This window comes from Limanda limanda, chromosome 2, assembly GCF_963576545.1.
Source record: "Limanda limanda chromosome 2, fLimLim1.1, whole genome shotgun sequence".
Lineage (NCBI taxonomy): Eukaryota > Metazoa > Chordata > Actinopteri > Pleuronectiformes > Pleuronectidae > Limanda > Limanda limanda.
The window spans coordinates 15,990,754-16,002,294 of NC_083637.1; the positions used below are offsets into that span (position 1 = coordinate 15,990,754).

The window sequence follows — 11,541 nt, forward strand, 5'->3', positions numbered from 1 at the left end:
TTTTCGGAGAGTGAATTAGTTAATCACACACTATGGTAAGTTTTCCACCTCAGACTCATTCTTTGTGCTGCACCCACAGGGACCAACACAGCAGGTGGACTCAGTCTCTGACCCACTCAGTCTGTGCGCCCAAGACTTACAGCTCTGGATTTTATGTTTCAATTGTGCGGTTAAACTAGGGCCATTTGGCTTAATGGGGTAAATGTTTATTGCAATATAAGTGTTGAGAGATGGTGACTGGGGTGCAGGAATTATGAGGTCATGGAGCTCAGCGTTGGGGAATCATCTCTGGGGTCTTTACAGGGAAGGATATGAAAAGTGGAACGAATATAGGATGGTGTGGACAGATTTATAAAAGGTGATAAAAGCACTAAGGGATGGCAGATCCCTCGCACCCAGGCAATATATTTCCTTCTGTCGCTCTGTCAGGAGCTTTGGATCTCACAAAAAACAATCAGACATTAGGACATGGGTTTTTTACACACGCTGCCAATTTGTAAAGAATTCCCCCCCTTCTTCAACACACAAGCGGCACAGAGAGAGAAGTGCAGAGTAGTGAAGAAACTCATGTCTTTCACTATGTGGAATAACTTAGCCAAGGACAGTCGGTAGAAGGTGCACTCTATTTTATGATGTGCTATAGAAGCAGTGTCAAGGTTGGTAAAGCTGAATGGCTCAATAAGCCGATCAAAAATGCCGACTGTTGCGGGCCACAGTCCATATTGTCAGGACGTGGTTACAGAGAGTAGGAGGAGGGTCCGAGGTGAAGTGTCCTCTCTGAGACGATGAATGAACCACCTGAGCCCCTTCAGCACAAGCATGGTAGGAAACATCGGCAGTTACTTTATCTGAAACACTGTTTAACCCTGAAACTCCAGAAGTGTTTAATGGACTCAAACCCTTCACCCAGCTCGGGATGTGCGCCTATATAGTGCATATTGTTATTCGAGTATTTATATGTTTAATTGCAATGATTATTTCAGTTAATATGTCAATAAATTTAAATTCCAAAATAACTTAATCACAGCTCAGACACAGCAACATCTGTTTATTAATTAATATGTGCGCCTATATAGTGCATATTGTTATTAGAGTATTTATATGTTTAATTGCAATGATTATTTCCGTTTATATGTCAATAAATTAAAACTCCAGAATAACTTAATCACAACTGCAGACACGGCAACAAAGCTGAGCTGTATCAGCTTGAATGGCAATTAGCAGCTTTTGTCAGCCAGGCCTTGTAATATACAGTGTGATGTTTTCTTAAAGTAGCATGAAACAACTGCTGTCAGAGGCCTTGAAAGAGGCTAAATCGTTTGTGCTCTAACTACGGGAATATCTGTGAATAAAACTCATAAAATATTTAATATCTTCCGGGGAAGAGGCTCCAAGATTGTTGCATGTGCCAAAACAGAAAAAAATTGAGACACAGAGCAACCACAGTCATGAGCTAAAACTTACTGACAGGGATATGATACATAGAGTATAAATTAGTAATGGGGTGACTAATAATGATATTTGTGCTGTTACCCATCATTTTACATAGTTTATAATTTATTTGATTTAACTATAAATAAATATACTTGTTTTTTAAGTGTGGTAATAATCAATGTAGTCATCTATAGATGCACCATATATCAATCAATCAATCAATCAATCTATCTATCTATCTATCTATCTATCTATCTATCTATCTATCTATCTATCTATCTATCTATCTATCTATCTATCTATCTATCTATCTATCTATCTATCTATCTATCTATCTATCTATCTATCTATCTATCTATCTATCTATCTATCTATCTATCTATCTATCTATCTATCTATCTATCTATCTATCTATCTATCTATCTATCTATCTATCTATCTATCTATCTATCTATCTATCTATCTATCTATCTATCTATCTATCTATCTTTCTTCTATCTATTCCTTAACATTGTGAGTGTTTTTCAACATTTTCACAGTTTCTCAGGGAATAATTCATGGTTCTTGATGAGAGAAATGAGGCATATTTAGTTTCATATTTAGTTTGTTGCAGTGCAATTAAGAAGACTGTTGGGCCTTGGCAGAGGTATACACTCTATGGAGTGATAAGAACACAAGTTTACAGTTAACTCCCTATTTTGTCTGGATTAATAAGCATGTAGAAAAGTGAGATTTTCCACTGTTTGGTTTGCAGTCTGCTGTCATGTTTTGACAATGCTGAATTGTTGCAGAGACACTGATAGCTGACCATCTGTTGCCTAAGTGATCATCTGAATCTGGAGACTTCTTTCAGGCTGAGCCTTCGTGTCAGACAAATCAGTTTTACCTGAAGGCGGAAAAAGCTAGGAGGAAGACAGAGGATTGTGGGATGGAAGGATCCTGACTCATATCTGTGTTCTTCCGCCTCTCTAAATTTCCCTTAGTATTGTGATATCAGGATGTGTTTTATCTCACTGACATTTTAGATTGGTTTCCAATCAGAGATTATTGAGTTAATAGTAGGTTTGCTGTTTTGAACATCTTTTTTTGTGTGTCTCCTCTTTTTGATGTAGAAAAACGCGAGTATGATGATTGCAGTCGTGCGATTAAACATTCTTGTTTATATTCGTTTCTGTTTTCTATGCAAACAGCTTTCAAATTAAATGCAAAGAAGGTGGAAATCAGATGAAGGAAAAGTTTGCAAACACATGTTAGCTTACATAATGGAGCCTTGTTCTGTAGAGCTCAACAAAGACCCTCAACAAAACACTTTAAAGCAACATAAAAGAAAAACCATCTTTGAATTAAATGCAATTTTCATGCGACAACAGGTCATCTCAAAAGCTGTAACATAAAAATATGAATGTGTGTGAACCACAAAGGCAGAGGGTCCATGCTGTCACTGTGACAAACCACTCTGCATAATAATAACAATCACATAAGACGAGTGTGAGCGTGTTGCTTCATCGTGTTTGTGTGTGTGTGTGTGTGTGGGTGTGTGTGTGTGTGTGTGTGTGTGTGTGTGTGTGTGTGCGTGCGTGCGTTATTTAACACTCTGGATTTGTGTCAACATGAAAATGCAAAACAAGTGGAAGAGAGACATTTAGAAATATCTGTGGAAATATTGTGTGATTAATCTTAAATGAAGAACATGTTGTTTTGTTTTGTTTTGACAGTAAATTGTCCCAGTGACAGCCTCCACCTTTCAAACGCTATGTTTTTTTTAATCTTACAGTTTTTGAAATGACATGTCGCAATTGCCATGCATGAAATCTACAGTTTAATTGTGTGGTTTTATTTATATTTGCTAAACAGCGGATAGATATCTATATCTATAAATGTGTGGTCTGAATAAAAACTGATTTGTTAAATTTAATTTCTATTCCATAATAAACATCCAATTAACTTTTAAAGTAAACAGATGTTGCAGGTCTGACTAAAATCATAAGAGTGCTTTGACATTAAGAGTTGTCACATACTAGAAATATATTTAAAAATGATTTTATTTATAGACCATATCACCCAGCCCTAACTCAGAGTGTAAAAAACGCAGGGGGCCCTGGGGCGATGTGCACGTCTGAGAGTCTGTGTTGATTTATACTTTTGATAAAAAACTGATTTGACTCCGTTCTGCGAGACAGACGACTGACAGATGTCAGAAACACGTCTTCAAATTATTTCTATGTGGTTTACCTATTAGACTTTGTATTTTCCTGTGAGTAGACAGACACCACCTCAGTAAAACAACACAAATACACATGATGGATAATGATAGATTGAGTTGATGGTGAATGCATCTGAGGCAGCTTTGCAGAGACAAACAGTGCCAGAGTTCTGTTTGCGACTTTTTATTCTAATCTTTTGACTGTGGCTTTGCCCCTGAGGAGAATGCAGCAGTATTCTTGTTGGCAACATCACATACATGTATGTAAACCTCTCATATATTTTTCGAGTTATTTTTTCCATACTGTATATTTATTTCTCCCAGTGGACAAATCTGAACCAATCTGCTCTGGGCCACAGAAAAGATCTACAGCTGCTGTAGCACACAGTGAATGTTAATGCGGATTTTCCCTTTGGGATTTATTTTCAACACTAGCAGGATGGAATGACTGCAAACACCACCGACTCCCACAGGGAGGTTCCATGGCTAGTGGGATATATTGTGCCTTTATCATCCTGTTGTATCTGCACCAGTTCTCATCTCTCTCAGTCTACTTTACTCAGGAAAGTAAAACACAGAGAGAGAATCTCAGGGTTTTACTTGAACTATGAACTCAAAATGCTATTCAGACGAAGGGTGGCACTTAGGTAGACCATGCATCAACATGCCTACTTTCCTGCTGTATTCTTACATGGGCTCATTAGGAAAAGCTCTAGGTAATGTCAAGCTCAACTGACTGGGACATGTACGTTCCCGCATACAGCTCCTACGGAAATTGCAGACATATCTGGACTGAAAGCAGCCAAAACACACTTGGTGGGATGGTGGTGTTCCCTTTTCAAACATTCTTCAGTATGCTAGTACGGAAAGTGCTGCTTTGGCGTTTCTGCCTGCAATTTACAAAGGACACTTGAATTGTTCTCATCCTTTTAGCTTTGTTTTTGCTCTCCACCAACTTTTGAGGGAATCTGTTGCTTTTCAGACTAACTGTCTGTGTGCCACCTCAACCCAGTCTCATCAGGAAACGTTCAGTGGGAACGTTGGTCCACTTGGACAAACGTTTCCATCTCACAATCTGGCCTAACAGATTGTGAGATGGAAACGTTTGGTCCGCCCATTGATTTGCATTGACGTGTTTTCACGTCACGTGACTCCCGAGTTCCCGTCTCCGGAAAGGAAAACATGGCGGACAGTCCTTGTTTTTTCAGATAAAAACATGATTTTGTAACTTAGTCTGGGCATAAAAATACATTCTGACACCATTTCTAGCGAGAAATGTGGTCTTTGCTTCCACAGTCTTCAGCCAGTTTGTGCTTATGGTATATATTTTAATAGTTATCACGAATGTTTTTATCGTTGCTATGGTGGTTGCTATGACGCTGCCATGCACACAACGTCGTAGCGTGCTGTTTAAATCACCGTCCCTGCGTGGTGTCGTTCAGTGATTGTGTATGTTATTCATGTTAAATAATATTAATATTTGAGGCTAGATTACACCTCTAATGCGAAGGATCTTGCGAGTCTGTTCAGAGGCGGACATGAGTGTGACACCGGACCGAGATCGCGAACGGACCGGAACTGACGTGTGGCTGGCGTAAAAAAAGGTTTTGTAAACATTCTGTCCATTTAACTTAGCGCTGTCATAAACACGGACCATTTGGAAGACAACGATGTCATCTTCCTTCTGTCAGGTAAGTAGTTTATTGTTTTTAAAGATCTATTACGATCTAGGTTCACAGTCCGAGTGCTGAGACAGCGGATGCGGAGTCCGTCGATAAACACAATGGATGCATTTCTTCAGCTAATATGCCATTGTTAGCCACATGCTTCAGCCCACGGTAGCATGTGATTACCTGGGAGGTGAAAACATGGTTTTTGAAACCAGTTCAAGACGCTTAGCTCATCATTAAGGGAAGCTACAATATAAATATAAACATGAATTTGATTTATGAATGCTTTAGATTAATAAGGAGTGTATTTCTCGACCATTACTCCTCAATAACAGATCAATTTGGTTTAATGTATAGTATGCAATATGACAATAATGTTTTCATGTTATGGAGTTGCGATTCATTTTATAAAACAATTGCTATGTTCTGTTTCTTAATCAAGGAGGATCCAAGTGAAGCTACAGGAGTTTCATTAACGTCAATAACTTGGACCGAACAGTTTGTTTTGCTTGATGAAGAGGAGGAAGGGCAGCCTGGAGAGAAAGAGAAGCCGGGTTGAGCCCACTTCCATCATCCACGTACTACAAGGAAGATGAGGGGGAGAAATTATCCTACCATTAAAGAGGTACTTTTAAGTTACATACCAGAAACACCATTTTATATAATGTGCCAAATATAAATTTGTATTAAATCCCCAAAGTACGCTGGCTGAAATACAAGTTAATATCACACTGAAAGAGTTTTGATCAATCATGCTTCCCTGCTGTGGTTGTTCAACTGGGAAAACAACTTTTTCCAAAGGAAGGCAAGTAAATTTAAGGAATGCATCTGCAAAGTTTTCCTCTGTTATGTATAATGATGACCCCCATCAAACATTATGTTATTAATAATATTTACACCTTTTCATTTATACTGTTTATTTCTGTCTACATGTTTGAATTTGCCTTCATTAGTTTCAGAAAAGAGCGATGATGTATCGGTCAGTGGGCGGCAGCACGAGACTCCGCAAACTAGTCTCTAAGCAAAGTAGACGAAGGCATTGAGGTTGCGGCCTGCCATCATTATTATTTTGCTTAAGGGACTGAATACGTTTCATGCAGAAATATTAGCATTTCCCTTAGATCTACCAAAACTGCTTGTTTCACAGACTGCAGTTTTGTTTTGATCCGATGTGGTGTGCAAATACTAACCGTATATCTGCAATGGGTTGTTGTGGATTAACATTTGTAACTCTAATTTTGTTTTGACAGACTGTGCAAAGAATGTTGAGAACATCACTAACCAGTGCAGTGTCCGTCTACATATTTCTACATATTTTCTCTCATATAAATGTCACTGTAACCTCTTGACAACTGAAACCATAACATGAGGTCAGTGTGGCCTTGACCTTTTGACTTTAAGACAAATACACAGTTAGACAACCCGAAAACATGCAGTAATGCCTCCGGCGACTCGCTATTGCAGAGGCATTAAAATGTTAGTGTAGTAGACTGGATTTTATTGGTGTTACATTGGACATCTTGTATTGGTATACAAAAAATATATTTGGTTTCACATTTTAGATGGCATAAGCAGAGACATCAACTCAGGAAATGGATTTCTGCAGAAAAGAAAGCCTTGTATGTGTGTATATATACATACAAACGCACTTTTAAAACGTTTTGTTTTTTATCATATATTCTCAGGTAGTACTGACGCATTTATGGAGATGGGACATGAGGGCCTTGTCTGCATGCTCAAGAGAAGATTCCACAGAGTTCAAGCTGAGCAGGCTGCAGCAGGTTTGGAGGAATCCTCCTCTGAAGAGGAAACATGGCGAAGTACTTCTCCACTGATGAAGAAATGTGAGCGCTGTGATTAAATAAAATCTGCTGCCATGCTACTGTTGCTACTGGTGGGCCCTGCTATTAGCTTGGTGTTTGGTAGCTGTTAGCTTTAGCATATTTATTTTTTAGGGACCTGTCTGACGTTTATGTTTTTAAAAAAAAATCAGAGGGAACCATCTTCATAATTTAACACTATGTTTTGTTTGTGTTCTTCAGTTATTCTCAAGAGAAGCTGCCTCAGCTCCACGGTCCCTCCTGCAGCTTCCACTCCTGATGCTAACCCCCTGTTTACATCACACCATCCGGGCAGACCTGGAGTCACAGAACTTTGTCCAGAGCTGCCGTCTGAGAATTGTTGATCATATAATTTCCAGCAGATGCCTTAATGTAATGTTTGTGTACAATAAATGACATTGATCATAACATATTGGTATTTCCTTGCACTTTTACACCATGATATTGGCAGATAAGATGTTGATTACATTAAAGCAGTGAATGCTCTGCTTTAAGCAACATAAACACACAATGATCCAATGGATTTGAAGTAGAATGGGCACGTTACATTCTGTAGAGAGTACCTCAGTAACGGAAGTCAGAAAATTAATTTTTCTTTATCTGAGGTTCAGTGAGTTATAGTAACAGCAAAGCACACAGGTCTTGTTGTCTAAGTGGCAACCATATCATATTGTTTAAGATGTGTAACATCAAGCTTGTGTATCAGTGCTAAATACATCCAGTCATAAGTAAGTTCACCCTCTTGTTAACACTAAAAGTAGGTGACCCAGATGTTTCACAATGCAATCTGATAAGGTCGTATGAGAAACATTCTTAACATTAAAGAAATGAACACAGAGGATAGCAATAGATGTTTCACTTTAAATCAGTAGCTGGTAATCGGCAGACTGACTTATTCAAACACATTAATACTACAATGAATGAGGCAGGTGCTTCCTATCAGAAATCAACTATATCGTCACATTAGGTTTCTCTTGAGCTCATGGAAATGACCTTCACCTTCCACTTACTGTCACCTGAACCATACTGTTGTTTCTGTATCTACAGTCACTTAGGAAAACATATACTAGAGGGCAATGTATAAACAATAATACATCTTATTTATATAGAGCTTTTCAAGAAGTGCAAGTACTTCACTGAGGGACAGCTAATACAAGCAATATATATATCTTAAATCCCTGAGATGGGACAGCCTCTCACTTGGATGTAAACCAATTTTAGAACACATTTGCTTATACTGGAGATCTTTTAAATTAATGTCCCAGAAATGATTTCTGATAGCAAACCCCTGCCTCATTCATTGTAGTATTAATGTGTTTGAATAAGTCAGTCTGCCGATTACCAGCTACTGATTTAAAGTGAAACATCTATTGCTATCCTCTGTGTTCATTTCTTTAATGTTAAGAATGTTTCTCATACGACCTTATCAGATTGCATTGTGAAACATCTGGGTCACCTACTTTTAGTGTTAACAAGAGGGTGAACTTACTTATGACTGGATGTATTTAGCACTGATACACAAGCTTGATGTTACACATCTTAAACAATATGATATGGTTGCCACTTAGACAACAAGACCTGTGTGCTTTGCTGTTACTATAACTCACTGAACCTCAGATAAAGAAAAATTAATTTTCTGACTTCCGTTACTGAGGTACTCTCTACAGAATGTAACGTGCCCATTCTACTTCAAATCCATTGGATCATTGTGTGTTTATGTTGCTTAAAGCAGAGCATTCACTGCTTTAATGTAATCAACATCTTATCTGCCAATATCATGGTGTAAAAGTGCAAGGAAATACCAATATGTTATGATCAATGTCATTTATTGTGCACAAACATTACATTAAGGCATCTGCTGGAAATTATATGATCAACAATTCTCAGACGGCAGCTCTGGACAAAGTTCTGTGACTCCAGGTCTGCCCGGATGGTGTGATGTAAACAGGGGGTTAGCATCAGGAGTGGAAGCTGCAGGAGGGACCGTGGAGCTGAGGCAGCTTCTCTTGAGAATAACTGAAGAACACAAACAAAACATAGTGTTAAATTATGAAGATGGTTCCCTCTGATTTTTTTTTAAAAACATAAACGTCAGACAGGTCCCTAAAAAATAAATATGCCAAAGCTAACAGCTACCAAACACCAAGCTAATAGCAGGGCCCACCAGTAGCAACAGTAGCATGGCAGCAGATTTTATTTAATCACAGCGCTCACATTTCTTCATCAGTGGAGAAGTACTTCGCCATGTTTCCTCTTCAGAGGAGGATTCCTCCAAACCTGCTGCAGCCTGCTCAGCTTGAACTCTGTGGAATCTTCTCTTGAGCATGCAGACAAGGCCCTCATGTCCCATCTCCATAAATGCGTCAGTACTACCTGAGAATATATGATAAAAAACAAAACGTTTTAAAAGTGCGTTTGTATGTATATATACACACATACAAGGCTTTCTTTTCTGCAGAAATCCATTTCCTGAGTTGATGTCTCTGCTTATGCCATCTAAAATGTGAAACCAAATATATTTTTTGTATACCAATACAAGATGTCCAATGTAACACCAATAAAATCCAGTCTACTACACTAACATTTTAATGCCTCTGTGATAGCGAGTCGCCGGAGGCATTACTGCAATTTTTCGGGTTGTCTAACTGTGTATTTGTCTTAAAGTCAAAAGGTCAAGGCCACACTGACCTCATGTTATGGTTTCAGTTGTCAAGAGGTTACAGTGACATTTATATGAGAGAAAATATGTAGAAATATGTAGACGGACACTGCACTGGTTAGTGATGTTCTCAACATTCTTTGCACAGTCTGTCAAAACAAAATTAGAGTTACAAATGTTAATGCACAACAACCCATTGCAGATATACGGTTAGTATTTGCACACCACATCGGATCAAAACAAAACTGCAGTCTGTGAAACAAGCAGTTTTGGTAGATATAAGGGAAATGCTAATATTTCTGCATGAAACGTATTCAGTCCCTTAAGCAAAATAATAATGATGGCAGGCCGCAACCTCAATGCCTTCGTCTACTTTGCTTAGAGACTAGTTTGCGGAGTCTCGTGCTGCCGCCCACTGACCGATACATCATCGCTCTTTTCTGAAACTAATGAAGGCAAATTCAAACATGTAGACAGAAATAAACAGTATAAATGAAAAGGTGTAAATATTATTAATAACATAATGTTTGATGGGGGTCATCATTATACATAACAGAGGAAAACTTTGCAGATGCATTCCTTAAATTTACTTGCCTTCCTTTGGAAAAAGTTGTTTTCCCAGTTGAACAACCACAGCAGGGAAGCATGATTGATCAAAACTCTTTCAGTGTGATATTAACTTGTATTTCAGCCAGCGTACTTTGGGGATTTAATACAAATTTATATTTGGCACATTATATAAAATGGTGTTTCTGGTATGTAACTTAAAAGTACCTCTTTAATGGTAGGATAATTTCTCCCCCTCATCTTCCTTGTGGTACGTGGATGATGGAAGTGGGCTCAACCCAGCTTCTCTTTCTCTCCAGGCTGCCCTTCCTCCTCTTCATCAAGCAAAACAAACTGTTCGGTCCAAGTTATTGACGTTAATGAAACTCCTGTAGCTTCACTTGGATCCTCCTTGATTAAAAAACAGAACATAGCAATTGTTTTATAAAATGAATCGCAACTCCATAACATGAAAACATTATTGTCATATTGCATACTATACATTAAACCAAATTGATCTGTTATTGAGGAGTAATGGTCGAGAAATACACTCCTTATTAATCTAAAGCATTCATAAATCAAATTCATGTTTATATTTATATTGTAGCGTCCCTTAATGATGAGCTAAGCGTCTTGAACTGGTTTCAAAAACCATGTTTTCACCTCCCAGGTAATCACATGCTACCGTGGGCTGAAGCATGTGGCTAACAATGGCGTATTAGCTGAAGAAATGCATCCATTGTGTTTATCGACGGACTCCGCATCCGCTGTCTCAGCACTCGGACTGTGAACCTAGATCGTAATAGATCTTTAAAAACAATAAACTACTTACCTGACAGAAGGAAGATGACATCGTTGTCTTCCAAATGGTCCGTGTTTATGACAGCGCTAAGTTAAATGGACAGAATGTTTACAAAACCTTTTTTTACGCCAGCCAAAAGTCAGTTCCGGTCCGTTCGCGATCTCGGTCCGGTGTCACACTCATGTCCGCCTCTGAACAGACTCGCAAGATCCTTCGCATTAGAGGTGTAATCTAGCCTCAAATATTAATATTATTTAACATGAATAACATACACAATCACTGAACGACACCACGCAGGGACGGTGATTTAAACAGCACGCTACGACGTTGTGTGCATGGCAGCGTCATAGCAACCACCATAGCAACGATAAAAACATTCGTGATAA

The 11,541-nt window shown here is 38.5% G+C and overlaps 2 long non-coding RNA genes across 2 annotated transcripts; one reads left to right on the forward strand and one right to left on the reverse strand.

Moving 5' to 3' along the window:
• Positions 1–5,890: 5,890 nt before the first annotated feature.
• LOC133025211 (uncharacterized) lies at positions 5,891–7,526 on the forward strand. The gene is made up of 3 exons (XR_009683148.1): positions 5,891–5,932; positions 6,993–7,151; positions 7,350–7,526. It is a non-coding gene; the product is annotated as an uncharacterized LOC133025211 (long non-coding RNA).
• A 1,431-nt stretch (positions 7,527–8,957) lies between these two features.
• Positions 8,958–11,279, reverse strand: LOC133025200 (uncharacterized). Its single transcript, XR_009683147.1, has 4 exons — positions 11,186–11,279; positions 10,582–10,764; positions 9,363–9,521; positions 8,958–9,164 (listed from the first exon to the last, which is right to left on the reverse strand). It is a non-coding gene; the product is annotated as an uncharacterized LOC133025200 (long non-coding RNA).
• Positions 11,280–11,541: the final 262 nt, after the last annotated feature.